Genomic DNA, 26,064 nt, shown 5'->3' on the forward strand with positions numbered 1-26,064 from the left:
AAGCAGATTCCACTTACATTGCCGCTGCCAGTATGCGACTCCGGAGTCCGGCCTCTGGTATTCCCCAAAAGGCACCATTTGCACCCTGTGCCAAAGCGGATACTCCTGCTACTTCTTGAAACCCTGTGATGGTGGAGCACGTTGACTTCACGTTGGAATGTGACGTGGCGTGCCTCCGTGCACCTCCAGGTGCTCCACTGTCCAGCCGCGGCCATCAAAACACTGACCAACACACACTCACTGACAGACACACACACACTCACTGACAGAGACACACAAACTCATTGACAGACACACTCACTGACAAACAGACAGACATACACACACACACAGACAAACACACAGACAGACAAACACACAGACAGACACACTCACTGACAGACACACTCACTGACAGACAGACACACACACACAGACACACACAGACACACACACAGACACACACAGACAGACACACACAGACAGACACACACAGGCAGACACACTCACAGGCAGACACACTCACAGACAGACACACTCACTGACAGACACACTCACTGACAGACACACACACAGACAGACAAACACACAGACAGACACACTCACTGACAGACATACTCACAGACAGACACACACACACAGACAGACACACACACACATAGACACACACAGACACACACACAGACACACACACAGACACACACTGACAGACACACACTGACAGACACACACTCACAGACACACACTCACAGGCAGACACACTCACAGGCAGACACACTCACAGACAGACACACTCACTGACAGACACACACACTGACAGACACGACATACACACACACACACTGACAGACATACACACACTGACTGACAGACAGACACACACACTCACTCACTTACTCACTCACATCATTCCATGGGGTCCAGTGGGATCTTCTATCTAGAGCTTAGTGTTCCTGCTCCTCACTGCTCCATCGCGCGCAGTTTAGTGATGCCGGGTGCCGGAATATGACGCCATGTTTCGGCGCGCGAGGGAGCAGTGAGGAGCAGGAACACTGAGCTCCCTCGCTGCCGCCAGTGTCCTGCTTTCTCTCCCCGACCGGGTAAATGAAAGCAGAGTGGGCACCTGCAATGTGGGGCGAGCACGTCCTACTCTGCTTTTACACTAGGCATGTACTCGTGCCTCGTCGGGCCGCAAGGAGGTCCATTGTGGGCCGCGAGTCTGACATGCTTGCTCTAAAAGATCCCCCTTAACAGAAGACAACTCACCGTCGGAACCTTTTGCCGCTGAACCAGAACCTGCCATGGCTGTCCCTGCCTTTCTCCATCCAGCTGTTCACCTAGATTCGTGCTCATTCCTGCAAATGTAGCCCGAACGCGACATCCTGGAGTCCTGTTTTCGATCTGAACTGTCCTCCAGCTTGCACCCGAATGTGCGGCAGGTTTCCGACGTCCCTGTTCACGGCCCGAACCAACCTCCTGTTCGCGACCGGAGCGTTCGGCAGATCCAGCCTTCTCTTGTTGCTCCCATACACTCTTGTTCACGGCCCAAACGTACGCCTGCCTCCACACATGCCTGTTCGCGTCCGGAACATGCAGCCTCATTCCCAAGCAGACAGCCAGACCGTGCAACTGCACGGTGACCATGACCTCCCGCCACTCACCACTGTCTCTGGCCTTGGGTTCAGGGACGAGCTCACCCTTCTCCTCCTGCTGGAGCACGCGCCTGGGCTCAGACATTGCGGCGGTCAGGTCCTCCGTGTGGGATGCCCACTGCGGCCGTCGCTGTGTATCCTGTAGCACTAGGCCCAGCCAGGACCAGGGCCTCTCCCAGATGCTCCTGGAGCCAGGAAACTCCTCTCTGCTGGACAGCAGCCTGGATACCAGCTAAGCCTCCATTCTTCAGCCAGCAGCACCTGCAAGACAAAAGCCACACAGCCAGCACAAAACAGGTAAGGGAGGATAAATTAAGATGGCCCCTGACCTAAAATGGCCACTAACACAAACCATACCTCCAGTTATACTAGCCAGTCCCCTCCCCCCACTAGCATTATCAAGGCCCATTCCCCTTAGCTGCGCTGCTCCATGGGCTACAATCCCCACTAGGAGTCTAGGAGTCAGTCACTCAGCATGTAGGTGGATATATACAAGATATAAAAGGCAAAAAATAGTGCTCTCTTGAAAGCTGTACACTAGCAATTATAAAGGTAAAAGTAATTTACTCACCTTTGATGGAGCAATATAAACTTGCTCAGGTATTAACGCTTGTGTGGTACCCTGGTGGGTATTGTACCATCCAAGAGCAGCATGGTGAATGGTTGAAGGGACTTCACCATTGCAGGGTGTCACCTGAGAGGTCGGCATAAAGGTAAGTGCCATGTTTTCAAAGGAGTGTGGATAAGTCCCCTTTAGAGTGGGGCGCATGAGAAAATAGTGCGGCGCACTCAGACTACAAAAAAATACAGTAGTCTGAGTGCGCCGCACTATTTTCTCATTCATGAAATTTTGGTCACAGCGGCAGCACCTTTCATGCAAAATTCAGGTCTCGGGAGTGCCCCCTATCCTTTCTCTGTTTATATTATATTTGGAGTCCAGACCAGATTCCTTAGGGGTTAAGCACCCCGCCCAGGCCCCCCCAGCTTCAGAGTCTCCTTTAGAGGTGGCCACAGGTGTGTATATTAAGGAGGAGTTTATCAGTAGTGAAGTCACTTTTATTATTTTTTCCAGTGAGCACAGTCATCTGCATTAGTGAGTATACTCATTTTCAGCACTAACACATTAATTATTTAGTTTTAACACTGTTTTTAATTGCTTTCATCACTTATGTTTGTATACTCACTATGCTCTTACTAGTATTTAACACTGTTTTATTTATAACACTATTACTATTTATTTGCCTCCCACATTGTAGTGTAGGACCCACCAATCATGGGGTACTTTGAAAGTAGTGGTGGGCTTAACAACATATGGCCATATGGTGGAACCAAATCCCCATATTTATACTTAGTTAGGCATTTTAGTAGCCTTCTTTGTTTTTTGTATTTTGTTGTAGTCTGAGTGCGCCGCACTATTTTCTCATTCTGATCTGGGTGACCGACATATCCAAAAATCACCCAGATCAGTTCAGGGGTTCAGGAATTTCCTGGAAGTCATTTATTTGAATGACCGCTTCCATGGTCCCATGCCCAAAACAGTTCCATTGAATCAGGGCTTGCGGTCGGTCTAGTTCGGCAATTAGGCTTAACAAGCTCCAGGGTTGTCTCCGGTTCGTGCAGTTGTTCGGTTCCCGAACCACATAATCCAAATACACGAACTTAGACTATTATATCACATTATACAAGGTCCATAGTCTGTGGCATGAGGCTGGCAAGCAGGCTCCTCCAAGAACTCTTGGCAAACTCACTTGAAAAGGGGAGTTTGTCACAGTTGGCATGGTGGTAAGGTAAGGCCAAGTTGCATGTCAGAGCGAGCACTTGTGCTCAGTATACTCACCTCCGCCTCTCTGCACTTCCGGGTTCAGTGTGAAGTGCAGGGAGACGGATCAGTGTTGATCCTGCCCCCTGGTGACAAAAAAAATAAAGTTTAATTAAAATCGCACCCCCCCTTATTCCCCCTTTACCCATTTTAATAAAAAAATTAACCCCTTCCCTGCCAATTGATCACTGACTACAGTGATCAATTGGCAGGGATTACATTTTACTATGATCTGATTTTTTTTTTTAACCCCTGAGGGTTAATTATTATTTTTTTTAACCCTCAGGGTTGTTTTTAAAGTTATAAATTTAGCTAGCTGGGGAGGGTGGAAGTTAATGGGGAATTGGGGGATTTAGTATTAGGCTAACTAGGGGTTAACGTTAAAAAAGTTTAAAAATAAGCTTTAAAAAGTTAAAAAATTAAGTTAAAAAAAGTTTTAATAACGTTTAAGTAAAAAATTTAAAAAAATAAACCCTTTACCCAGTCCAAATAAAAATTAACCCCTTCCCTGCCAGTCGATCACTGCCTACAGTGATCAAAATACAGATCACAGTATTATACTGTGATCTAATTTTTTTTTAACCCCTGACGATTAACTTTTATTTATTTTTTAACCCTCAGGGGTTAAATTTATTTAATTAACTAATTTAAATATTGTATAATTAAATATTTTGCTAGCTGGGGTGGGTGGGAGTTATGGGAAAATGGGGAATTTACTGTTAGTGCTGCTTACTGCTAGTTAGGGGTTAACGTAAAAAAAAAGCTTAGAAAAATGTTAAATCTGTAAAAAAAGTTTTACGAAAGTTTGGAAACTTTAAAAAAATTAATAAGCAAAACAAAAGTTTAAAAAATTGTTTTAAAAAGTAAAAAAAGTTTTAAAAAGTAAAAAAATACATTTAATAACGCTCATTACCACTACACCTGGTACAAGCTAGCGGAAAAATGATCCCACGCTAAGGTTCAAAATATGCCTTTTAAAATACCCTGGGATGTCTTCTTTAAGAAATGGTATGGCTTTATGGGGTATTTGGATTGTATAGCCTGGTAAAATACTCTAAAATGGGACATGGGCACAGCGTAAAAATTTAAAGTTTGAAAAAAAAATGGAATGGCTGTGTCCCAAATGTGCCCCTCCGATGTCCACATATACCTGGTAAAGGTACATACAGGGGTATTTTTGTACTCAGCAGACATAGCTGAGCAACATATGAAGTATTATACAGTGGTAGTACACATATGGTTTGCAAAATATACGGTGCAAACTCACTTTGTGTGTCAAAAAGGGCAGAAAAAAACGCTTATTACCACTACACCTGTTACACGCTAGCGGAAAAATTATCCCACGCTAAGGTTCAAAATATGCCTTTTGAAATACCCTGGGGTGTCTACTTTAAGACATGGTAGGCCTTTGTGGGGTAGTTTGAATTTAAAACCTGCGAAGATGCTTGGAAATTGCACATAGGCCCGGCGTCAAAATTCAAAGTTCGGTAAAAACTGATATGGCTTGGTCTCCTATATGGCACTGTAGCTTCACAAAATAGTGCCATAGACATACAATGGGGGTGTCCTTTTACTCAGAAGACTTAGCTGAGCATAATTTGGGGGGTTTGAACTTAGTGGCACACATGAAATATACAAAATGCCCAGCAAAAATGCAATCCGTATGTAAAAAATGCACAAAATTATTTTTTACCACATACTTTGGCATGTAATGGTAAAAAAATGGGGGCATGTTAAGGTACAATATGCACCTTATGAGATACCCTGGAGTGTCTACTTTTACAAATGGTAGGCCTTTGTGGGTTTTTTTTGAACAGTCAAACTGTTATAATACCCCAAATGGAAGCATAGGCTCATTAAATCCGTCTCTCAAAATTCTACTGTGAATACTGAAAAGGACAGGTCTCCTATATGGCACTGTAGCTTCACGAAATAGTGCCAAAGACATACAATGGGGGTACCGTTGTACTCAGCAGAAGTAACTGAACACATAATAAAACTTTGTACAGGAATAGCACACACCAACTTTAGAAAATACACATGAGAAGTTCTTTGTTATAAGTTTGTGTGCGAAAACCCCCCAAAAACACAATTTTACTCCAATATTTAGCAGAGGTTGGCGGTAAAATGGCTACGTAGAAAGTGATAAAACAACCTTAGGTAAATAGCCTGTGGTGTCTACTTTATATAAATATATACTTTTGTGTGGCAATTTTGTTTTCTTTTATGGCTATTAAGCTTACAAGACAAACATACCAAATTCTAAAATCGCTCCACATTAAAAGTTTATTTTACTCCTTGTGCTTTGTGACCTGTAACTACCAAAAAATACTTAAAATCCCAGACACATTATATATTCTGTAAATCAGAACAACTAAATTAATTTATTTTTAATTACTTTCCTTAACCTGCACTAATTAGGCACACATTATTATTGCAAAAACTGTAAAAAAAATCTAAATTTTTCTTTTTTTTGCATTTTTCTGTATTTTTTTATAATAAATAAGCATGTATATATATATATGTTACATCAAATGAAAGCCCTTTCTGTCCTTTAAAAAACGGTATATAATATGCGTTGGTGCAATAAATTAGTCAAATGCAAATTGCAGTTGAACGCAAAAAGCAAAAAATGCAAAAAATGCCGTTGTCATAAAGTGAAAGACAAGCTTCCGAAGCTCTGTCCTTAAGGGGTTAAATACAGGGGTGTGTTTATACACCATAACCACCACAGGCCACTATAATGATTATGGTGCCAGCAGTCTGCTAGTGCCATCCCCTATTCAGTTTTAAATAATTTTCGAGCAGTTTCACATGGTGATCTCACAGGCTCTCATTGTTTGGCCCTTTGCTAAATTTCAGCCATTTGAATTCCATCCAAATATGGATAAAGCCAGGGCTCAAAATTTCTACTTAATACTAGGTGAAAAATCTAGCTCTCGTGAGTATAAAATTCACCCTTGGTGAATATGCCATGGGTCTTCCAGGATGGCAGCGACGAGTATCTTTTTTAGCCTGACTAGTAGCATAGGACTTGAAATTTCGATTCCTTGTATAAAACCGTAAATGGATAAAATCTACGTGAAAGTTCTGCATTACTAATATGAGTGAGTTTAGGGCAAAGTTACAGGATCCTAGGGCACCTTTGGTTTGTGTCAAACTGCTCAAACCATTTTATACAGAAAATATATACCAGTGGCCTCCTTGCATTGTACCAATACAACAAGCTGTATTGTTTATGGTGCGTACACTGCCCCTTTTATATTTTTCAGGTGTCAAAAACATATTTGTCAAATATAGTGCTTACAGTGCCTTGCAAAAGTATTCACCCCCCTTGACTTTTTACCTATTTTATTACATTACAGCCTTAAGTTCAATGTTTTATTAATCTGAATTTTATGTAATGGATCAGAACACAATAGTTGAAGTTGGTGAAATGAAATGAGAAAAATATATGCATAAAACAATTTTTTAGAAAAAGAAAACAGAAAATGGGCATGTGCGTATGTCTTCACCCCCTTTTTTATGAAGCCCATAAAAAGCTCTGGTGCAACCAATTACCTTCAGAAGTCACATAATTAGTGAAATGATGTCCACCTGTGTGCAATCTAAGTGTCACATGATCTGTCATTACATATACACACCTTTTTTGAAAGGCCCCAGAGGCTGCAACACCTAAGCAAGAGGCACAACTAACCAAACAAGTAAGGGACAATGTTGCTGAGAAGTACAAGTCACGGTTAGGTTATAATAAAATATCCAAATCTTTGATGACCCCCAGGAGCACCATCAAATCTATCATAACCAAATGGAAAGAAGATGGCAGAACAGCAAACCTGCCAAGAGACGGCCGCCCACCAAAACTCACGGACCGGGCAAGGAGGGCAGTAATCAGAGAGGCAGCACAGAGACCTAAGGTAACCCTGGAAGAGCTACAGAGTTCCACAGCAGAGACTGGAGTATCTGTACATAGGACGACAATAAGCCGTACGCTCCATAGAGTTGGGCTTTATGGCAGAGTGGCCAGAAGAAAGCCATTACTTTCAGCAAAAAACAAGATGGCACATTTTGAATTTGCAAAAAGGCATGTGGAAGACTCACAAAATGTATGGAGGAAGGTGCTCTGGTCTGATGAGACTGATTGAAACTTTTCGGCCATTAAAGAAAACGCTATGTCTTGTGCAAACCCAACACATCACATCACCCAAAGAACACCATCCACACAGTAAAACATGTTGGTGGCAGCATAATGCTGTAGGGATGTTTTTCAGCAGCCGGGACTGGGAAACTGGTCAGATTTAAAGGAAAGATGGATGGTACTAAATACAGGGATATTCCTGACCAAAACCTGTACCACTCTGTGCGTGGTTTGAGGCTAGGACGGAAGTTCACCTTCCAGCAGGACAATTACCCCAAACACACTGCAAAGCAACACTTGAGTGGTTTAAGGGGAAACATGTAAATGTGTTGGAATGGCCTAGTCAAAGCCTAGACCTCAATCCAATAGAAAATCTGTGGTCAGACTTAAAGATTGCTGTTCACAAGCGCAAACCATATAACTTTAAGGAGTTGGAGCAGTTTTGCAAGGAGGAATGGGCAAAAGTCCCAGTGATAAGATGTGGCAAGCTCATAGAGACTTATCCAAAGTGACTTGGAGCTGTGATTGCTGCAAAAGGTTGCTCTACAAAGTATTGGCTTTAGGGGGGTGAATAGTTATGCACATTGACTTTTTCTGTTATTTTGTCCTAATTGTTGTTTGCTTCACAATAAAAAAAATAAATAAAAATCTTCAAAGTTGTGGGCATGTTCTGTAAATTAAATTATGCAAATCCTCAAAAAATCCATGTTAATTCCAGGTTGTGAGGCAACAAAACACGAAAAATGACAAGGGGGGTGAATACTTTTGCAAGGCACTGTACAGTGGCCCTTTAGTTTATTCCATAAGCAGTGCTTAGGACACCTATCTAAAAAAATTTAAGTTTTTCAGGTTCTGAACAGTCAACATCTGAACTTTAACTCCCACAAGTCATGACACAGCACTATATCTGGGTGAAAAAATGAAACACTGCAGGGGCTGAAACTCTGGGCTTTTGGGGCAAACCAATTATTACCTGTAAACTGATAGCAGCTGAGATACAGCTACTATTAGTTCAAGCATTAGTTCTTTATTCTAATCTTATGAACTGAACTGCAGCCTAGCATTGACTAACATGTATTAAAAGGACACTATAGTTACCTGAACAATTACCATATAGCTTAATGTAGATATTCTGGTGTGTGTTTAGTATGTCCCTTCGGGTATTTTAATGTAAACACTGCCTTTTCAGAGAAAACTCAGAGAACTGCCTAGAAACACCTATTGTTGCAGGCAATCAGTAGGCCACTAGAGGTGCTTCCAGGGTCAGTGCTGCACATTGTGCAGCACTGACTTTCAGCATCTCCACACTCTGCACGGAGGCACTGAACGTTCCATATAGAGATGCATTGATTCATTGCATTTCTATGTGGAGATGCTCATTGTTGCAGTGTTTTTTTCTATAGGAAAGCATTGGATTGGCTGAGATCATCAAAATTGATGACCCCAGCCAAGGAGGCAGAGCAGGGGAGGGAGTCCAGCCGTGTGGAGACCCGCATTGTTCTGGAAAATGGTAAATACTCTGACCTTTTTCACTGGGTTGCCTGGGGCTAGATAACTAAATAGTGTGTCCCTACCGATAGTGTCAGGAATACACATTTGTATTCTTGACACTATAGTGTACTTTTAAAAATTATTTGGTATATAGCATTTTGTAAAAAAAAACAAAAAAACAAACAAACATTTCTTTTATGTCAAATTGTAAATATGCACAGAAAAAAACAACAACTTACAAGCGGTTTGACTAGTGTGCTGGGCCTCGCTTCCACAATACAGATTGCAAGGCATTTTGGGACTGTCATGCTTCCTCCAACATTGTGGCATTGCACTGATGGCCAATGAACCACAGCACCCACTGTCCTAACATTTGGCACCTTCAAGATGAAGAATTTGCATTTATATTCATATTTTAAGCACATTATCTGGGCTGATATTTAGCATTTTTGTTTGAATTTAAATTACTTTTATTTTGTATTGACTCTACTTACGTAATTAGTTTAGTTTAGAATGTAATTCTTTCAGCCATAAATTGTTTAGATTACATTGTCACCAATATACAGATATTCTGGTTCAGAATTATATATTTATCTCTTTATTATATTATATTTTATATTGTTATATTTTCATAATTATTATTATTTTCATTTAAATTAATTTTACTAGCTTACTTCTATTTAGTTAATTAGTTTGAAGTTGATAAAATATATTATGCCTAATCCAAAGGAAGCCAAAAAAGGAAGGCAAAAAATCTTGAGTCACAAGCAAAAATTCCTTCCTGAAAATAAGCGGTCAGTTTTACAACCCTGGATCGGGGGTTGAATTCAGTCAGCTATAAGGATTATCATTAATTAGTTTCCAGACCTTTCAAATTCATATTATGTATTTACCATATATGGATAAATGGTTAACTTTATTTTATTGTTTTGTACATACTTGTGACAAAATACATTATCGGTTATCATGCCAATATGTAAGAAATGTTATCTCAACTAAAATCTATATTCAGTCAATAAATAGCTGTCTCCAATCATTCACAAACACATGTTAAATTGGAACAGTGCTTCTCAATCAAAAGGACCTAAATCTAACCAATAGTGAAAATGCTTTAACCAATGCACCATAAATCATCATGATGGAGATGCCTCCAACTTCCTACCCACAACATGTTATGCTGGGAAAAATATATATTTATGTATCCATGTGTGCATGTGAGTTAGGTGACATGCCCCCTTTACATGCACCCACTCCTCCCTCTTCCAATTTGGAAATGGTCAAAAAAGGATACTTTCATTTTATGGCATGTGGTGGAGGATGTAGCCATGTTCTTTCCGGTTTCAGGATATTATAAAGGACTTTAATTACAGATAGTAATTTACAGTTGCAAGAAAAAAGTATGTGAGCCCTTTGGAATGATATGGATTTCTGCACAAATTGGTCATAAAATGTGATCTGATCATCATCTAAGTCACAACAATAGACAATCCGAGTCTGCTTAAACTAATAACACACAAATAATGAAATGTTGCCATGTTTTTTTTGAACACACCATGTAAACATTCACAGTGCAGGTGGAAAAAGTATGTGAACCCCTAGACTAATGACCTCTCCAAGAGCTAATTGGAGTGAGATGTCAGCCAACTGGAGTCCAATCAATGGGATGAGATTGGAGGTGTTGGTTACAGCTGCCCTGCCCTAAAAAAACAACAAAAAACACCAGTTCTGGGTTTGCTTTTCACAAGAAGCATTGCCTGATGTGAATGATGCTTGGCATAAAAGAGCTCTCAGAAGACCTACAATTAAGAATTGTTGACTTGCATAAAGCTGGAAAGGGTTATAAAAGTATCTCCAAAAGCCTTGCTGTTCACCAGTCCACGGTAAGACAAATTGTCTATAAATGGAGAAAGTTCAGCACTGCTGCTACTCTCCCTAGGAGTGGCCATCCTGTAAAGATGACTGCAAGAGCACAGCGCAGACTGCTCAATGAGGTGAAGAAGAATCCTAGAGTGTCAGCTACAGACTTACAAAAGTCACTGGCAAATGCTAGCATCCCTGTTAGCGAATCTACAATACGTAAAACACTAAACAAGAATGGATTTCATGGGAGGATACCACAGAGGAAGCCACTGCTGTCCAAACAAAACATTGCTGCACATTTAAAGTTTACACAAGAGCACCTGGATGTTCCACAGCAGTACTGGCAAAATATTCTGTGGACAGAGGAAACCAAAGTTGAGTTGTTTGGAAGAAACACACAATACTATGTGTGGCGAAAAAGAGGCACAGCACACCAACATCAAAACCTCATCCCAACTGTGAAGAATTGTGGTGGGGGCATCATGGTTTGGGGCTGCTTTGCTGCGTCAGGGCCTGGACGGATTGCTATCATCGAAGGAAAAATGAATTCCCAAGTTTATCAAGACATTTTGCAGGAGAACTTAAGGCCATCTGTCTACCAGCTGAAGCTCAACAGAAGATGGGTGTTGCAACAGGACAATGACCCAAAGCATAGCAGTAAATCAACAAAAGAATGGCTTAAACAGAAGAAAATACGCCTTCTGAAGTGGCCCAGTCAGAGTCCTGACCTCAACCCGATTGAGATGCTGTGGCATGACCTCAAGAAAGCGATTCACACCAGACATCCCAAGAATATTGCTGAACTGAAACAGTTCTGTAAAGAGGAATGGTCAATAATTACTCCTGACCGTTGTGCACGTCTGATCTGCAACTACAGGAAACGTTTGGTTGAAGTTATTGCTGCCAAAGGAGGTTCAACCAGTTATTAAATCCAAGGCTTCACATACTTTTTCCACCTGCACTGTGAATGTTTACATGGTGTGTTCAATAAAAACATGGCAACATTTCATTCTTTGTGTGTTATTAATTTAAGCAGACTGATTGTCTATTGTTGGGACTTAGACTTAGACATATCATTTCAAATGGTTCACATACTTTTTCTTGCAACTGTATGTAATCTAGCATGCAATCTAGAACAAAACAAAGTTATGGGCATCAGCAGAAAATTTTCTGGGGTGGAGTGGAGAAGGGAAACTGTTAATGACATCTATGCTCTGCCCCTTTTTGACAATGTCATGAAGGGGAGGGGCATAGTAATTATCACATAAAGCATAAAGTTTAATAGAAGAATCAAATTGCCATTGTCTGATTTGATACACACATTGACACACATACAGATGCAGAGACATACAGATACACACACATACAGATACAAACACTGACATACATACAGATGAAGACACACAAAAACACACGTACAGATGCAAACACTGCCACATATGCAGAAACACAGACACACAGTTACAAACACTAACACACGGAAATACAAAGAGAGATACAAACACCGATGTTAAACTTGCTTTGTGCTTTATTTTTTTTAAATGCATGACAATTTTTAATCTACAATAATTTCTGACTACTCTGGCAAAGATGCATTTTGCAACTTGCATCTTCACCTGTGTGTCGCTTAATACCCCTTTTACATTACTTAGCCCCTTTTGTGTTTCTTATCTCATCTATTGAATGTCTTACCCCTTTTGGTGTATCTTAGCACCTCTTTAGTGTATCCTATGCCTCATATTTCCCCTTTGTGTCATAACACCCCTTGTGTGTCTCTTAATTTTCCTTTTGTGTGTCTTACTTTCCCCCAGCTAATTTGTGTGTTTCTTACTTCCCCCCAGCCCCTTTTGGGTGTCTCATTCTCCACCCCCAGCCCCTTATTGTGCCATTGTCCCCCTTACCCAACTCCTCTATGTGCCATTGTCTCCTTCCCCAGCGCCTCTGTGTTTCACTGCCCCCTACCCCAGCCACTGTGTGTCACTGTCCCCTTCTCAGCCCTTCTGTGTCATTATCCTCTCCTCCAGCCCCTTTATGTGTCTCTGCCCCTCAGTCCCTCTGTCCCTTCCTCCCCTCTCCAGCCCCTATGCATGCATTTTTCCACTTCCCCAGATCTTCTGTGTCACTGTGCCCTATCTCAGCCCCTCAGTGTGCGTCACTGAGCCCTCTGTGCCATTGTCCCCTTCTCAGCCCCTCTGTGTCATTATCCCCTTCCCAATCCCCTTCCCTTCTGTGTATCTCTTTTTCCCTTCACCGATCCTTCTGTGTGACTCTTCTGCCCGAGCCCCTTCATGTGCCTTATTCTCTCCCCATTCCCTAGATGTGTCTTATTCTGCCCCCTCAACCCCTCCTTGTGTTTTATTCTCCCCTGGCCCCTCTGTGTCTTTGTCTACCCCCCAGTCCCTCCATGTGTATTATTCTGCCCCATGTGTATCATTCTCCCCCCAGCCTCACCTTGTGTCTCATACCTGCCCCAGCCCCGGTCTCCCTCCTCCCCTGTGCCTGCTGATCTCCATGTAGTGTGGTCAAGCAGACAACGAGGTAGAGGATCTTCTGTTTCTAACAGGAAGTGCTCACTGTGAGCACTTGCTGTCAGAAGGCAGCCTGCTTGGCCATGCTACATGCAATGACTTGCAGAAGTGAAACCCTGTGCTGTACGTTCCCCTCCTGATTGTCATTCGGAGACGACACTCCCGGCTGTGCACCAACTCAGAAGTTATGCCGGCCGACAGGGAAATATACTGGCTGGCACATACATAGTCAGAGTGGGTGGTCGGTGGCGGTGGACCACACTCGTCAGCCAGACCCTGTGCCCAACTGCTCAGTGCAAGTATCCCTCTGTATATGGGGGTACCCCTGTACTCCCCCCCCCCCGTTTTTTTGTTTATAAATCTTTTATAATTCTTTATTTTAGGAAGTGCTTGTTTCAGACAATACAATATGCATCAGTATGAGAGGTCAAAAGTATAAGCAACAATTTGTGGCAATACATGACTGGGAAAACGCACCATTCCCCCCCCCCCAGCTATTATTTGCCCTTTGCTACCTCATGGAGCGTTGAACGAGTGTGGTAGACAGTGTAGTGGTTCAGGTAGCTTTGGAGGGTTGTATGCATTATGCGAGGTATGTCGGGCAAGGGGGGTGATTCGGTAGGTTTGCATATAGTGGTGGTGGATTACATGAAGCTGTGCGAGAGGGAGCATTACCTGTTACTACTTGTATTATGTCAGTCCGGCTTTATGTGTCGGTGGGTGGTGCTTGTGCAAGTGATGATGTGTAACAGATCTGTCTGAGAAGGTGTTACCCCTTATCCGTGTTTTTTTCGGGAGGGAGGGGGGTGTTCTCTTACTTGTAACAGCGTGAGCTACTGGGCTTGAATGTGTAGACGCTTCTATGACCTGTTCTAGTCTACTCCGCTTAGCCTGTCCCTCTACAACCTACATAACAATACTACAAACAGTGTTAAAAACAGAATAACATTTTGGAGAGAAGGCAGCAAGCAATAAATCGAGCCATGGCTAGCTCTCGTGACTTTGTGTCAGCCGCGTTAGTGGGCTCTGTCTGGATATGTCCAGTAGTCAAGTCCCTGTTGAGGTTAGGCTCCCGGGTCGTGGAACGAAAGGTTCTTCCAGGTATGCCGAGGTCGGGTGCCTCTATTCCCAGAATGTGCCGCCCAGAATGTGGGAGCCTCTGTGAGTGTGTGGTGCATGTGGACAGTTCTGTTTCGGGTTTTTAGTAAGGTACCCTGAGTCCCCCAGCGGTAAAGCACTCCGTTGGACCGGAGGTGAGTCGTGATGGGGCTTAGGTTTCTGCGCCACTGCTCTAGTTAGATCTTGGAAGAAATTTAATGAGGAGTCCTCAAACTTTAGTGGGGTTTTGCTCCGCACAGCCACCATGATACGACCTTTGTCAGCTGTGGAAGTGCAGCGGATGATCACATCCCTTGGTTGGGAGGTAGAGGGCTTGGCTGTGCTGGTTATTCGGAAGATGCCATCCAATAAAACTTTTTAGCCGCTGCTGGTGGGAGTAAACAGCCTCCGAGTGTAATGCGAGAGTTCTTCTGCTCCTACCGCCGCTGGTATGCCTCCGATTTTGATGTTGATTTTGATGTTGATTTTGATGTTGTTTTTATGTGTCTTCCAGAGCTGCCAGGCGCTGTGACATGGTTTGGTGGTGAGTATGGAGCAGCTGTACTGGGCCTTTCAGGTTGGAGACCATTGTTTGGAGGTCCAGGATGTCCTACTCCACTGCCTTGATGCGGTCAGTGTTAGCTCTAATCTCCATGCGTACCAGTGCGAGATCAGCCACCATAATTTTTTGAAGGTCTGTGAGGAGTAGGTCCCCTTTAGTAGTTGGTGCTGAGCTTTCTGCATGCTGTAGGCTGTGGGGTTGCACGGTTTGAGGAGTTTGCTCTGGTTCCAGTTCACGGCTCTCTGGCCCGGGGGTGGTGCCGCTGTGGTGTAGTCGGCCTGTACCTGTGAAGTCTTCGAGGCTGCGGGCCTCTGGAACCTAGCCCCTATATCTCTGTCAGGCTTTGGTGTCCGGCGTTTCATAGCTGGCGTGTTGGTGTCACGGCTTACCTTAGTTGGGAGTCTGGTAGGCAGAGATTTTTGCTCACCCTTGGAATTAAACACAGGCCAAGGTGGTCAGGTAAGAATTCACCTGGCCTCTGAGTCTGTGCACGGGGGCTGTGCAGGATATTGCTCCAAGTCGCAGTACAGGTACGGACACAAGCAGGAGAATCGTCAAGGGTAAGCCAAAGTCAGAGGATGCTAGAAGTCAGGGTACACAGTAAGAAAGCAAAGGTCAGAGGATGCCAGAAATCAGGATACACCATGCAAATAAGCCAATGTCAGGAGCCAGGAGCAAGCGATCTAGATACACAAAAACAGGAACCAGACAGCAGGGCCAGAGTCAATGAACTAACAAATTCCCAGATCGAGGCAGTGCTTAAATACCCAGCTAATGCTGAACTGATTCAGGTGGGCTACATAGGCAGGTGAGAGACACTGGTGAAGTCCAGCCCCATTGTGCTGCAGATAAGACAGGATTGGACTTCAGGCTGATACATAAACTGAGATAGTGGCTTAGAGGCAAGAATGCAGGTTTGGGGTGCATAAGGCCTCAGGTTCAGGTGTGGTGAGGTGCCCTGTATTCTGTTTTCTGGGTTTTACAGCATGATAGCATGCTGGAAGGGAGATATTGGGTGGATTTTGGTTGGTCCATGTGGAGCTCATGGAAATGTCGGCTGTTCAGGTTCATGTGTTAGCTCCCTATTTTAAAGGTCTAGTGCCCCTTGTATATGTGTTAAGGGCGGATGCCTTGGCTTCAGAGAGGTGGAAAGGATGGAAGTAGCAAAATACTTATGATAGAGGTAGATAGATGAAGAGTGACAAATAGGCTGAACAAGAAAGATACAAAAAGACTGAGCAGCCAAAAAGAAAAGAGTGGAAAGGCAAAGTCATATAAAGTTGGAGATGGGGAACAAAGATTTTTCTAGAGAGTAGTGACACTTTGATAAAGTTAGGGTGAAAAGAATGGTACTAAAGGAGAATCTGAAAAACACAGAATACATACAGTAAGGTGGAAGAAAGAAGGTTAGAAAAAAGGTTAGCAGGGAACATTTTAAATAAAGATTAATGAAGTAAGGGAAGGCTAAAAATATTGTATATATCCTGCCCTTTAGGGTGTGCATATAGTGATGCAATAGCATTGCTTACCCGCTCCCTTTACCGCCCTCTGATTCTCTGCAGATAAGTGAGGTATGACCATTAAAAGGCCTAAAAACTACTACTGGGGGAAGGCCTATAATATTATAACAATATTGTAACAAAGGTATATTCTAATCACCAAAAACTTTCTGAAACAGTTTTGGTGTATAGATTGTGCTGCTGCTGCTGGCTCATTGCTAAATTCTCTGACATTTAGGAGTTAAACACCCTTTGTTTCTGTTTACTCAGTTCTAGCCACAGCTTCCCTGGCTGTGAAGGTATGTTCCATACCGCCCAACTATGGCGTCCAGTGAATGAGGGCAATCTGTGAATAGGGAGGTAGATTGAAATAATCATTTTACTAGCTCTGCCCCAAAGGGTGTGACAGCACAACAAGGCGGGGCGGGCCCATGGCCCACCTGAGTTAATGTCAGCCTGGCATGAATTCAGACCGGCCAAATGTGGACAGTTTCAGTGCTCCCTGCAGGGTCCTAGTGCCCTTATCAATAACGAGCTCATCTATTGATGTGCTCAGGCTATGTATGTTTGGGACAGCTCCCTGGCGTCCCCAAAAGTGTGACACCAGGGAACTAGGGTTAGACAGGACCTGAAAATCAGGACCGTCCTACTAAATTCGGGACGGTTAGGAGGCATCAGGGGCGTTTTAGCCGCAAGGCAAACAAGGCATTTGCCTTGGGCGGCATTTTCCAGGGGGGCGGCAAAAAACGCCGCCCCCAAATGCCCAGGGCAAATGCCTTGTTAGCCTTGCGGCTAACTGGGCTGCCGGTCGGGCTGATGGGCTGGGCGGGCGGCTGGCGAGGGAGCTCTTCCTCTGAGCTCTCTGCTCAGCTCCCTCGCGCGCCGCAGAGTGAGGCTGGGAGCCGGAATATTCCGGCTCCCAGCCTCCGTCTGCGGCGCGCGAGGGAGCTGAGCAGAGAGCTCAGAGGAAGAGCTCCCTCGCCAGCCGCCCGCCCAGCAACCAACCCAGCAGCCCGACCGACAGCCCCACTAGACCCCAGGGAGATAAAGAAACCCCCCCCAGCATTCCCAAAGGTAAGGAGGCTGGGGGGTAGGTTAAATTAATTATATATTATTATATTATATATTATTAAATTATATATATTATATATTATTATATTATATTATATATATTATATATATTATATATATTATATATATTATATATTATTTATTATTATAAGATAATCTATATCATTATTATTATTATATTATATATTATTATATATTATATATTATATATTATATTATATATTATTATATTATATATATTATATATTATATTATATATTATATATTATATTATATTATATTATATATTATAAATCAGAGAGTGTGTGTGTCTGACAGAGAGTGTGTGTGTCTGACAGAGAGAGTGTGTGTCTGACAGTGAGTGTGTGTGTCTGCTAGTGAGTGTGTGTGTCTGCTAGTGAGTGTGTGTGTGTCTGCTAGTGAGTGCGTGTGTCTGACTGTGTGTGTGTGTCTGTTAGTGTCACGTTTAAACATTTGTTATGAAGGAACACAACTGCAGATTTCTTATAGTTTGAATATTTATTATAAAAAGTAAAGGTATTGACTTTAAGTCCAATTACAGGTACTGTAGCTTTAATTAATAAACGATAACTGAAGTCCACAATTATAGGCACTGTAGCTTTAAGTAGTAAACGATAACTGAAGTCCACAATTATAGGCACTGTAGCTTTAAGTAGTAAACGATAACTGAAGTCCACAATTACAGGCACTGTAGCTTTAAGTAGTAAACGGTAGTAATTAGCAGACACTGAATCAGAAAGAGTCTCTTAGTAGTATTAATGAATTAGGTGATAAGAAGTTACAATAGCTGTTCTATAGACTTTAACTGAAGCAAGACAGATGCAGCTAACTGAGATAAAGTATGAGTTGAAGTTAGCTGTAACGGGTTTGTTTTATCGAAGGACTTTGGAGACAGGAAATAACAGCTTTGAGATGCAACGCTTATCACAGAGGTTTTACTTAGCTTCCGGCACATAGAACACTGGTTCCCGAGATCTCCTCAGAGGCGGTTATCCTGGAAGGAGAGAGTTCAGCTTTAGTCGTGGATGAGGAGAGGTGAAGGGAACTTGAAGTCTTCCAGTCCGGACCGGTAACAGAGGGCTTTCACAACGATGTTGTAGCCGGTTCGTGAGTACGGAACGTAGTTCAATAATCCAGCGTCGATCAGCTGGTGCGGTCGGATTAAATAGGGAGACCGTGTCATAAAGGGGTGTGGCTAAGCTCCGTGGAACCAGGAAGTAAGAGGATACCATAGTTAAGGCATGACAGTTAGCTAGTGTATGCGTATCTGTCAGTGAATTTGTGTGTGTGTGTGTATTTAGAAGGCGGGACGGGGGGGGTGTCGCGGGGGGGGGGGGGGGGGGGAGAGGGGCGCCTGAGTTTTGTCCTGCCTAGGGCAGCACAAAACCAGGATACACCACTGGGAGGCATGATGTACCCCTTTTGTATGACAGCGCTAGCAAAGTCAATTATAGAAGCCAGGTGCTGTCAGGTACCCTTGGGGGTTAAACTGTTCAAGAATGCTTTAACTCCTTCAGGTAAAATAGAGCCCGGAGGACTCCCGCACCATAACAACGTCAATTTGATTATGTTGTTATGGTGACTGTAGTGTTCCTTTAAACATTGTTTGTTCTTATATTACAAATAAAGCTACTTCTAAAAAAAGTCAAGGTGTAAACGGGTGGTGTACAGTAGGCGTGGCATTTGTGTGTGAGTGACAGCTGAGCGCTCGAGGTTGGTCCGCGGGTATTGGACCTGTGTTCGGCGTAGAAGTAAACGGGAGGGGCCGGCTGGGCGTGTCACAAGTCCATGAGTGACATTAGACTCAGCCAATCGCGTCACTATCCCCTGAGGCGGACTTCAGAGTGCAAGGCTATGGACTGTAAGTGGGAGTGGCTATAGTTGTGGGAGGTCCGAGTGGGCTAGCTGGCTCTGGGGGCGGGCTCGGAGAGGCAGTCTGTATTGCCTGGCAGGTTGCGTGTCGGGGAATTTGAATCGGGATGGTAGCGCTGCTGTCGCTTTGCGGTTGGCGGTTCGAATGTTGACGGATTGACCGTTATTAAAAGCTTCACCGCCACGACCAGACTTCGCAGGCGATTCCTTACGTCATCGTTCAGCAGTCAGAGAGCAGAGCGCCCCTGGACCCGCAGCGCCGATCGGTCTCCGACTAGCTGTGAGTAACAGGCGGGCATGTATCATACAGTGACCGGGCACCGGGAGCGGGGTATGGGGTGTCCGGGCACCGGGAGCGGGGTATGGGGTGTCTGGGCACCGGGAGCGGGGTATGGGGTGTCTGGGCACCGGGAGCGGGGTATGGGGTGTCTGGGCACCGGGAGCGGGGTATCTGGGTATGGGGTGACCGGCTGAGATTGTCCTGTGGATCTAGGTCGGTGATGGCTGCTGTCGGGAGATGTGGTCCCCAGTAGCCGGGGTGACAGTTAGCCATGAGCTCGGTGTGTGAGGTATATCGCTGTCACGGACACACTGTGAGCTCCTGGCTGCCAGTGATGGAGAGCCTCAGGTGAGAGGAGACCCTTCATTGCCTCATCCTTCCTCTCAGCATCTTCCTCCCATGCTGATTGGTAAGCAGGCTCCCAGAGCGGGGAAGGGGAGCTAGTAACAGTGACAGTCAGTCTCTGTTCCCATGGTGCTCAGCCAGGCTTGGGAAGTGTAGTCTCTGTACAGCTGAAGTGCCAAGTTTAGCCATCACTGATTTTTAAAGTCTGCAGACTTCTCACGTGTGTCCAAGCCAGATGTTACAGCTCTCACCCGACAGCCTCCCCTTCCTGCTGCAGTTCCCTTACACTGAGCTGTAATTAGTGACAGAGAAGTTTACATCTACATAGACTTTACTGGCAGGCTTATTTACTAAAGTGAGCATTCAAAATTTAGATTCGTAGCTCAGCTGAAAGCATTGCTGCCTTTTTCCGGTTTGGTTTTCATTTTGTTTATTTGAAATACAATATTATGGTCTGTCATAGATTTCTTACTGTGGGATTTTATTTTCCCACCATGCATTTTAAAGGTACATTCCAGGCACCAAAACAACGTCATCTAAATGTAGTTGTTATGGTGCCTAGAGGCTCCCAGATGCACTCTAACCTTAATGGGTTAAACCCTACTCAAGGGGTTTAACCCCAAAGTTGACTTCAGCCGTGCTCCTCCAATAGAAAACTCTCTATGAGAAGCGTTCAGAAGAGGTGATGTGTGACTTGATTCTTAAAGCGGAAACACCTCTAATGGCTATCAGGAATTTTAGATAGAATTTTGTTAGGATTCTAGTTTGCCTCTTGTTGGACAGTGCATTGTAGTTAACTCCTTAAGGACCAAACTTCTGGAATAAAAGGGAATCATGACATGTCACATACTCCAGCTCATTGAAGTGGTCTGGGTGCTGTGTCTATTGCACTTAGCGCTGCAATGTAAAACATTGCAGTTCCAGAGAGCTGCAATGTAAACATTGCAGCTCTGTTTGCCCTCAGTGGCTGTCTACCAGACAGCCACTAGGTGGGCGCTTCCGGAATCCAAACAGACCTTTGGTCTGTTATCTGACGCTGGATGTCCTCGCACTCAGCATGAGGACCTCCAGCGTCAGATTTTACGCATAAGAAAGCATTTAATAATGCTTTCCTATGGGGAGGTCTAATGTGTTCGCGGCCATTGCTGACGTCGGCGGGAGATGAGCTTTGGCTGAACTTGACCCAGCGCCAATGTTTAGGTAAGGGGTTTTAGCCCCGCAGGAGGGGTGTGCGAGGGACCGGGGGGACCTATTAAACCTATAGCACTATAGGATCCCTTTAATAAACTCTGTGTCATGAGTAGTGTTTATTGGTTGGCACCCATGGGCCTAGTCACTCTATCTGTACGTCACCCGTTGCTTCTCATCTCCTTGAAACATTTCACTTACTGTGTATTTGTATTGTGCTAGCGTTTGGCTGTAAATCTGGTAATAAAAGGAAGGGTCATTTGATGCTAAGCCAACTCCTACAGTGCTCTCCTGCTTTTGAAGATTAATGTAATATCTTGTGTAGGGTTATTCCATCTGTTTTGCATCCTTTTGATTATGGTGTTATAGGTTCAGTCATCCTTGAGATAAATAGGTTGATGCTGATTAAATATTTGCCAAACAACATTCTATGGGAAGGATTTCTTTAGTTTGCAGTTATGTAATCCTTTAATTTTATGTAAATTAAATGTATTGGTGTTCCTCTGTCTGTTAAGAAGCCTGAGCATTTTACATTACTTTTGGTTGTATTATTTCTGTTTTTTTAGTATTGTGTGTTATGAAAAACCACTGATAAAAGAAGTTGGGGATTGGGCGATAATCGTTTTTGCTGATTATTATCGTTAATTTACTGGTATTACCGATAACTTGCTCATCTACCCAGTCACTGTCTTCAACTTTTGTAAACTCCAGCTGCCAGCCAATGAGATGCCAGGTTTCGTCCTCATGTCATCCCCTCCTGTGAGTCCCCAAATGTGGAGCTCAACTGAAGGCAAGGATGTGAGATTAAGTAATCTACTATAATGTATAAGGCTGGCTGCCTGAGAGTGGTAGGTGTGTGATTGCCGACAGCATGTTCAGTTAAAGGACCACTATAGTGCCAGGAAAACAAACTCGTTTTCCTGGCACTATAGTGTTAATAGGTCCCCCCCCCATCCTCATGGCCCCCCTCCCGCTAGGCTGAAGTGGGAGGAAGGGGTTAAAATCTTACCTTTCTCCAGCGCTGAGGTCCCTCGGCGCTGGGGACTCTCCTCCTCCTTCCGACATCATCGGCTGAATGCACATGCGCGGCAAGAGCCGCGCGCATTCAGTCAGTCCATAGGAAAGCATTTATCAATGCTTTCCTATGGACGCTGGCGTCTTTTCACTGTGAAAATCAATGAGAAGGCAGAAGCGCCTCTAGCGGCTGTCAATGAGACAGCCACTAGAGGCTGGATTAACCCATATGTAAACACAGTAGTTTCTCTGAAACTGCTATGTTTACAGCAGGCTGGGTTAACCCTAGATGGACCTGGCACCCAGACCACTTCATTGAGCTGAAGTGGTCTGGGTGCCTATAGTGGTCCTTTTTAATGTCAGATTTGTGTAGACATTGTGCTGCTTTTTCAAAACTTTAAATGTACAGAATATCGTTTAAGTTTATTGACAATCATCCCAAAAGGCGACCAATAATCTATCAGCATCGGCTCTGGAAAATCTGTTGATCCTTAAAAGGAATTAATATTTGGTAACTCTGAGTCTTATGAATAATTTTGCACGTCTTGGTACAAGTAATAGTAATTCTGGTACCCAGCATCCAAATGGTATATTTGAATAATAATCTGGCTAATGCACTCTTATTTATCATGGGAGTTGTATGTCATACTCTGCTGTAATGTTTATTTGACCAAAATTAGCACATTAAACAGAAATGTGGTTCTCTGTTAGTATGTTTGCTTTGTGAAAGAAATGTGTGTGCGCAAACCTTGTAACCATTCAATCAAAATAACATTTTAAAAGGCACACGGTGGAGTTAGCTTACTCATGACTGCAGAAACAGACGTGTGTGTGTGTAAATATCTCACACTGACCAGCCATAACATTAAAACCACTGGCCTAATACTGTGTTCTGTGGTATCTGGCACCAACACTTTAGTGGTAGAAGATCCTCTAAGTCTTGCAAATTGCGAAGTGGGGTCTCCATGGATTGGATTTGTTGTTCCAGCACAAGGTAAATGGCCTTCCACCTGATCTACAAGAAAACATGATTCATCAGACCAGGCAACCTTCTGCCATTGTTCCATAATCCACTTCTGAAGCTCATGTCTCTATTGAATGCACTTTTGGCAGTGGAAAGGACTCTGACCAGTCTGTGACTACGCATCCTCATATGCAGCAAATTGCAATGCACTGTGTGTTTTGACACCTTTTTATAATTGCGAACATTAAAGAAACACTATAGTGTCGGGAAAATAAACATGCATTCCTAACTCTATAGGTGTAAAATATATATATATAATTTTTTTTATTTTTTTTTTTCTTCTCCACGCCTGTCTGGTTGTGGCTGGCCATGCCCAGCCTCCTTGGCTGAGATCATCAAACTTGATCAAACTAATTCAGTGCTTTCCCATAGGAAAGAATTGGGATGATATTGTGCATATGTGGCAAAACTAATGCATAGTTTTGCCACATGTGCAGCTCTATGAGGAGCTGCTGATTGGCCTACGTGTGCCAGTCAGTAGCTCCTCATAGAGATGATTTAATGCATCTCTATGAGTAACATTCAGCTTCTCAATGCAGGGTGTGGATATTCTGAACGTCAGTGCTGACCCAGGAAACACATCTAATATAGCCGTCTGTGTGATTGGCACTAGAAGTGTTCCTTTTTTTTTTCCCTGAAAAGGCTGTGTTACATTAAAAAGCATGCAGATACAGGCTGTAGACACCAGAACATGATCTACATTAAGCTGTAGTTGTTCTGGTGATTTATAGTGTCTATTTTTCAGTTTGAGCTACAGTATTGTGTGATTGGACCAGATGGGCTTGCCTTCGCTCCCCACGTGCATCAATGAGTCTTGAGCCCCCATGATCTGGACTCCGATTCCCTGGTTGTCCTTCTATACACCAAATTTGGTAGGCATTAACCACTGGCTTAGAAGTAAGTATACACCACTTTAAAACTCTACAAACACCTCATGTAACTGACAAAATAATACATCCAGGCATATGAAGTAATTTGAGAATTAAAGAAATAATCTAATAAAAACAATCTATTGTGAGGCATAAATATTATTTTACTAGACATTGTGTAAATGTATTATTATATTTGAAACTACCCCTCCTACACACAGTTTAGATGTTATTCATACTAAATAAAATAGACCTTCATTTTAATATTGTTGGATAAGCTTTTCAAATGATTTAAAGGAACACTGTAGGGACAGGAACACAACACTATATTCATGATCCTATAGTGTTAAAAACGCTATCTAACCCCCACCCCCCCCACCCCCCCACCCCCACCCCCCACACAATATAGTACAATCTTACATTTATTCCAGTCTGCTGCTGCTTGCTCTGTATCTGATCTGCCTCCTTGGCTGACATAATCAGAAGTGGTGATCTTAGCCTTCATGCTTCTGCTGACACGAATATGGTGAAATGAAAAAAAACAAAAAAACTGGTTCTGGTTTAAGACTGGTTCTGAACGTCCTAATTCGATGGGATTTTTCACTTCACTCAGAATTGTAGCAAATTGAATGGGGAAAAATAGCTTAATTGGAAGAATCCCCAAATCTGCTTTAGGCACATATTGGCTTTTTAGGCCTAAAATTCGGATTACAATTCTGACTTAAGTGAATAAACAGTAATATTGCAATCTTCTTCTTCTCTTTTTTTTTTTTTTTTTTTTTATAATCTAGTGCAACAAAACCCCCAACATTTGGTGTAGTGTGTCCTAGTCATCTGTGGTTATTAGGACATACTTACCTAAAATTTTTGTTTTTTTAAAGAACCAGATGTTGGTGACTGTGCAGTGACTTTTCAAATGGTTAAGAATCAGTGTATGTATGTGATACGGTAAGATGGATGAAAGTAATATTTAAATACCCAGACAGGCTTGTTATTAATCCGTTAAATCATGATTCATGCTTCTTTGAGTAGAACTTTAGGGAAATTTTGGTGTTTTAATTTTACTTCTTTTAATTTTACTTCTTTATAAAGTTTCATTGGTTTCTAGAAGGAGCATTTTCTGATGTTTGCAAGTTTCTGTGCAGTGTCGACTCTGAGCTGCTCTTAAACGCAGTGGGATTAATTGTTCTGCTGCAGCACTGGTTTGTTTTGTGTGCATGTGTCTACAGAGGTTTATTGGCATTTGGCCTGACTGTTTTACAGTGCAGGCAGCTGTGGGAGAATTGTCACTTCCCTTCCCCTCCTCCTCATAGTCTTCTCTTTAGGTCTCTCATCTATCATCATCTTCCACAGCCCTTTGTGATGCTCCCCTGAGCCTTCGCTGCATCCGGACTGTAAACATCAGCCAGTTTCAGCTTTTTATAGGTGGGAGTAGGGGTATGTGAGACGTCCTACTATCTGTATGAATAGTGTTTGCACTGCTGTTGTCTATAATTCTGCTGAGATTGCTTTCCACTTAAAGGTTGGGTTCAATAACACCCTCTAAACTTGGTTATGGAAGCAATACTTTTTAGTGCTGTGTTTATCATGGGTTTAGCTATTTTTCCTGCTGGATATTTAAGAAAAAAATGAATTTTTGTTAATGCATTGGTTATTCTTTTTGCTCACAACTAAAATGTTCTTTTGTATTCGTTGAATTGATCAACAGCATATTTCTAACCTGGAAGGAACTCTGAAGGTTCATTTGTAAAGTA

The 26,064-nt window shown here is 43.1% G+C and overlaps 1 protein-coding gene across 13 annotated transcripts in view; it reads left to right on the forward strand.

Moving 5' to 3' along the window:
• The first annotated feature begins 19,624 nt into the window (after window positions 1–19,624).
• The window catches only part of EPB41L2 (erythrocyte membrane protein band 4.1 like 2), a 297,090-nt gene continuing 290,650 nt past the window's right edge, over window positions 19,625–26,064 (forward strand). For all 13 annotated transcript variants that reach the window (XM_063443121.1, XM_063443128.1, XM_063443124.1 and 10 more), the window contains exon 1: window positions 19,625–19,870. The gene's annotated coding sequence lies outside the window, so the exon portion shown is untranslated. The remainder of the gene's footprint in view (window positions 19,871–26,064) is intronic.

This window comes from Pelobates fuscus, chromosome 2, assembly GCF_036172605.1.
Source record: "Pelobates fuscus isolate aPelFus1 chromosome 2, aPelFus1.pri, whole genome shotgun sequence".
Lineage (NCBI taxonomy): Eukaryota > Metazoa > Chordata > Amphibia > Anura > Pelobatidae > Pelobates > Pelobates fuscus.